Source organism: Ovis aries, chromosome 14 (assembly GCF_016772045.2).
Source record: "Ovis aries strain OAR_USU_Benz2616 breed Rambouillet chromosome 14, ARS-UI_Ramb_v3.0, whole genome shotgun sequence".
In the NCBI taxonomy this organism is placed as follows: domain Eukaryota; kingdom Metazoa; phylum Chordata; class Mammalia; order Artiodactyla; family Bovidae; genus Ovis; species Ovis aries.
Genome location: NC_056067.1, coordinates 14,354,215 through 14,360,214, shown reverse-complemented (window position 1 = coordinate 14,360,214; position 6,000 = coordinate 14,354,215). Strand labels below are relative to the sequence as shown.

At 43.8% G+C, this 6,000-nt stretch overlaps 1 protein-coding gene across 1 annotated transcript in view; it reads right to left on the bottom strand.

The window, feature by feature from the left end:
- Positions 1 to 3,971: 3,971 nt before the first annotated feature.
- Positions 3,972 to 6,000, bottom strand: part of GAS8 (growth arrest specific 8) — a 34,831-nt gene continuing 32,802 nt past the window's right edge. Inside the window, exon 12 of the mRNA XM_012189700.4 lies at positions 3,972 to 5,342. The gene's annotated coding sequence lies outside the window, so the exon portion shown is untranslated. The remainder of the gene's footprint in view (positions 5,343 to 6,000) is intronic.

Below are 6,000 nucleotides of genomic sequence, written 5' to 3'. Positions count from 1 at the left end.
TGTGTATGGGGATAACTGATGAAGAATCTCTCCACCTACAAACACAACATTGTAAGTCAGCTATCCTCCAAAAGAAGTAAACATGAAGTTTAAAAACAAACAAACAAAAAAGGATTAATGAGACACAGGCTTCTGGCATGTGTGTGGGAGTAACCCTAAGGCTCTGGTTACTGTAGCAACAGGAGTAAGGCATGAAGAAATCCTGTCTCCTTGTGGCCATTTCCCACAACAGAAACTTTAAAGCTATTGCTTATGCCGCAGTGAAATAAAAAAAAAAGTTTTTTCTCTTTGGCCTTTTGGTTCCTTCTTTACATTAGCGGTTCCTGATCTCCAGTCTGCATTGATAACTAAGTTTCCTTCTTTTCAGACGATTAACCTATTGACTGTTTTGAAACAATGCAAAAAGGAACAAGAATATGGGAACCTTATACCTTTGTGGAAATAAATGTTTTTTGGAGGAAATAGAAAGATGGCTTTAACCCTCAAGCCGGCAGAGGAGAGAACACAGGAGGCTTATGCTCAAGAACTGTGTCTCCCCCAGTAGGGAGTTAAGCGGATCACACGGTTAGGGCTCATAGTCAGAGGCTGGAGATAAAGAGCAAACATGTAAGGATCCCGTATTCTTTCTTTTTGCATTGTTTCAAAACAGTCAACAGGCTGGCGTCAGCGAGCCCAATAACTTGGGTCTGGCAGGCAGTCCCAGGAGTTGGACTCATTGCCTTTTGTGGATTGCACTGTGCCTTTCTTTCCATAATGCAAAAAGAGGGACAAACACATGACAAGGGAAGGTTTGCAGAGAGAATAACGTAAAGTTAAGCATCACTTAAGGATGTGACTAGCATGAAATTAAAAGATAATAGATGCAAAGTACGGCGCATGCAGAGTTAGAGGGCGATAGGTGTGGGGCATCCCTGGAGAAGGGTACAGCAACCCACTCCAGTATTCTTACCTCAAGAATTTCATGGACAGAGGAGCCTGGTGAGCTACAGTCCATGGGATCACAAAGAATCAGACACAACTGAGCGACTAACAGACACGCACACGCACACACACAGGTGCAGGCTATAGCTTACATAACAGATTAGTCTCCTGTAAAGAAGGAAACTTAGTTATCAATGCAGGCTGTAGATCAGGAACAGGTAAAGCAGAGAAGGACTCAAAAGGCAAAAGAGAAAAAGAAAACTACTTCTTATTTCACTGCCACACTTACGAACACTTCATATTCACAAGGACTGCTGGGCTCTAAATGATACCAGCACTTTAAAAATTTCCATGGATAACTAATTGAACCTAGCATAAAGCAGAGACATTACTTTGCCAACAAAGGCCCATCTAGTCAAGGCTGTGGTTTTTCCAGTGTTCATGTATGGATGTGAGAGTTGGACTGTGAAGAAAGCTGAGTGCCAAAGAATTGATGCTTTTGAACTGTGGTGTTGGAGAAGACTCTTGAGAGTCCCTTGGACTGAAAGGAGATCCAACCAGTCCATCCTAAAGGAGATCAGTCCTGGGTGTTCTTTAGAAGGACTAATGCTAAAGCTGAAACTCCAATACTTTGGCCAACTCATGCGAAGAGTTGACTCGTTGGAAAAGACTCTGATGCTGGGAGGGATTGGGGGCAGGAAGAGAAGGGGACAACAGAGGATGAGATGGCTGGATGGCATCACTGACTCGATGGACATGAGTCTGAGTGAACTCCGGGAGTTGGTGATGGACAGGGAGGCCTGGCATGCTGCAAGTCATGGGATCAAAAAGAGTGTCAGACACGACTGAGCAACTGAACTGAACTGAACTGAACTAATTGAAAATAAATAAACACTGGGCAGATTGTGAAGAAGAAAGTTTCCACAGTCAATTCCACACACACTAGTTAAAATAAAAATCCATGAAAATGAGATGCACATTGTTAGAGATAGGCAAATCAAAACCACAGCGAGGGAACACTCTGCACCTGTTTCAAAGGCCATCCTCAGTCTACAAAGGTAAATGGTGGAGAAGATATAGAGGAAAGAGAATACCTACGGTGCTGACGAGATGTAAAGGCTAAGAATCACTGTGGAGAGGAGTATGGAACTGTCTTTTTTTTTAATTTTTAGTAAGACAAACATATTGATTCCAGCCTAGGTCACAGGAGGACTTAAAACATGTCCTGAAGAGGTGGCAAGAATACACGGAAGAACTGCACAAAAAAGATCTTCACGACCCAGATAATCATGATAGTGTGATCACTAATCTAGAGCCAGACATCTTGGAAAGTGAAGTCAAGTGGGCCTTAGAAAGCATCACTACGAACAAAGCTAATGGAGGTGATGGAATTCCAGTTGAGCTGTTTCAAATCCTGAAAGATGATGCTGTGAAAGTGCTGCACTCAATATGCCAGCAAATTTGGAAAACTCAGCGGTGGCCACAGGACTGGAAAAGGTCAGTTTTCATTCCAATCCCAAAGAAAAGCAACGTCAAAGAATGCTCAAACTACCGCACAATTGCACTCATCTCACATGCTAGTAAAGTAATGCTCAAAATTCTCCAAGCCTGGCTTCAGCAATACGTGAACCGTGAACTTCCTGATGTTCAAGCTGGTTTTAGAAAAGGCAGAGGAACCAGAGATCAAATTGCCAACATCCACTGGATCATGGAAAAAGCAAGAGAGTTCCAGAAAACATCTATTTCTGCTTTATTGACTATGCCAAAGCCTTTGACTGTGTGGATCACAAGAAACTGTGGAAAATTCTGAAAGAGATGGGAATACAGAGCACCTGACCTGCCTCTTGAGAAATGTGTATGCAGGTCAGGAAGCAACAGTTAGAACTGGACATGGAACAACAGACTGGTTCCAAATAGGAAAAGGAGTACGTCAAGGCTGTATATTGTCACCCTGCTTATTTAACTTATATGCAGAGTACATCAAGAGAAACGCTGGACTGGAAGAAACACAAGCTGGAACCAAGATTGCTGGGAGAAATATCAATAACCTCAGATATGCAGATGACACCACCCTTATGGCAGAAAGGGAAGAGGAACTAAAAGCCTCTTGATGAAAGTGAAAGAGGAGAGTGAAAAAGTTGGCTTAAAGCTCAACATTCAGAAAACGAAGATCATGGCATCTGGTCCCATCACTTCATGGGAAGTAGATGGGGAAACAGTGGAAACAGTGTCAGACTTTATCTTTGGGGGCTCCAAAATCACTGCAGATGGTGACTGCAGCCATGAAATTAAAAGATGCTTACTCCTTGGAAGAAAAGTTATGACCAACCTAGATAGTATATTCAAAAACAGAGACATTACTTTGCTGACTAAGGTCCGTCTAGTCAAGGCTAAGGTTTTTCTTGTGGTCATGTATGAATGTGAGAGTTGGACTGTGAAGGAGGCTGAGCGCCAAAGAATTGATGCTTTTGAACTGTGGTGTTGGAGAAGACTCTTGAGAGTCCCTTGGACTGCAAGGAGATCCAACCAGTCCATTCTGAAGGAGATCAGCCCTGGGATTTCTTTTGGAAGGAATGATGCTAAAGCTGAAACTCCGGTACTTTGGCTACGTCATGAGAAGAGTTGACTCACTGGAAAAGACTCTGATGCTGGGAGGGATTGGGGGCAGGAGGAGAAGGGGACGACCGAGGATGAGATGGCTGGATGGCATCATGGACTCGATGGACGTGAGTCTGAGTGAACTCCGGGAGATGGTGATGAACAGGGAGGCCTGGCGTGCTGCGATTCATGGGGTGACAGAGTCGGACACGACTGAGCGACTGAACTGAACTGAACTGAACTGCTCAGCGTTCCCTCACTGTCAGCACCCACAAGGGAAGAAGGTGCCTGAACAGCAGCTCCACCAGAAGCCCGCAGACAGCCTCGGTGAGGGACTCATCAGTCAAGTCCCTTACTCATCAGGCAGTTAACGAGGCTTCCCCCTCATAGCAAAGGGCCCCTTAACTCCAAATTCATTTTCCACAGAGACAAGAAAAGAATCAGACATAAACTATAAACGAAATCAAGTATCTTTATTTTTAGATTTAAATATAAAAAGGATAAAAGCAGTAAAAATTACACTTTAAGTGAATAAATTACTATATATCTTGACATTTATAAAACAGAGGAGGAGGATGGAAGCCACACAAATTACTGCAAGTGAGCAGCCCTTGACTATACGGGTACCACCCAAATTCTCCAGTCAACTCCACTGCTAGACTCGGCTGCAGATACCATCTGGGAACCAGAGCTGCTCTCTCCTTCACACCAGGAGGAGCCTTCCTTGTCACCAGGGCACGGAGAGAACCAAAGTCTGTGCCTTCAAGCACCTCTTCTGCCAGGCTCCAAGCAGAAGGTTCAGCCTGGGTTGTGTTCTTCATCTTCTCCTGCAGGTTAATGGTGTTAAAATGAAGCAAAGGAAGTGCCTAGAAGTTGGGCACCTCCCCTTTCTGTAGTTGTTTTATTTTCTTCTCCTTCTGTAACTGAATTTTTTGAATCAAAAGAGAAAGGGCCTATTTCCATGGTTTTCCTCACCAGGATTTTGGGCTTATCCCAGGGACGGCTGAGCCTGGTAGGCTGCCATCTATGGGGTTGCACAGAGTTGGACACGACTGAAGTGACTTAGCAGCAGCAGCAGCAGCAGCAGTGAGGCAGTTGTTAAGTTCTTATCACTGCTGGCTGTTCCTCATCTTCACCTTCTTGGGTGGGTTTTGGGGTTCTCTTCTTCTGAACAAAGGCAGGTGACCTGGGGTCAATCCGTGGAATTTCTTTCTTTCCAGGAACACCCACAACATCTAAGAAGCTACAAGAAAGGCAAGGCTCCACATGAAATTTAAAGTGTTTATCCTCCTGTGTCTTCTTTGCTTCTCATTGTTTGATTCTTTTCTCTGTTTCAAAATCAAAGCCAATAGGGATGGTGGGTGGCTTCTCTGGCAGCTTCTTAGACAAAATGGACCCACCAAGAATCCCAAAATCCAGTTTCTGTGCTTTAAATTTGCAGAGGCTTTGGGACTTCGTGAGCATCCAGGGTTTAAGAATCCACCTTGTAATGCAGGGATCAGGTTCGATGCCTGGTCTGGGAACTAAGATCCCACAGGCCTCAGAGCAACTAGCCTGCGAGCCGCCACTAGAGAGTCCGTGCATCTCAATCAAAGACTTTGTGGGATGCAATGATGATCCCAAGTGTCACAACTAAGGCCTGACAAAGACAAATAAATAAATAAATATGTAAAAATATTGTAGAGTCTTGCTTCTACAGGATTACATTTCTTGGATTTTCCATTTGTTTCCAACACCTCCACCACATCTTGCTGCATTTTTATTCTCTTCTCTGACTTGCTTCTCAGTGCTTTTTAGGTTCTTCTGTATATGGGAAAAAGAACCTGAAATGGAATAGATATGCGTTTATGCATGGCTGAATTAAGTTCCTGTACACCTGATACAAAACACAGCATTTGGACATCAACGCTGTTCCAATATAAGATCAAAATGAAATTACAGAGAAAGTAAAAGAAAAAAGAAAGGGGTATGAAGAAATGCTGCCACCCTGTGGCCTTTTTTCATAACAACAACATTAAAAGCTGCTGATGGTCACAATATTCAGAAGGCCTGTGGGGTTGAGTAAACAACTGCCCTCAAAAAATGTTCTAGGAGTGCTCATCGAAAAACAGGGCAGCCATTCAAGAAGTCAGCTCCAAGAGGTTTCACTCACACCCTTTAAAAAAAATCACAGGAAATGTTGCCAACCTTGCTAAATATTAGAGAAATCCAAATCAAAACTACAATGAGGTATCACCTCACACCGATCAGAATGGCTACCATCAAACATTCTACAAAGAACCAAGGCTGGAGAGGGTGTGGAGAAATGAGAACCCTCCTCCATCGATGCTGGAAAGTCAGCTGGGAACAGCCACTATGGAGACAGTGTGCATGCTAAATCACTTCAGTTGTGTTTGACTCTTTTCGACCCTGTGGACTGTAGCCTGCCAGGCTCCTCTGTCCATGGATTCTCCAGGCAAGAATACTGGAGTGGGTTGCCAT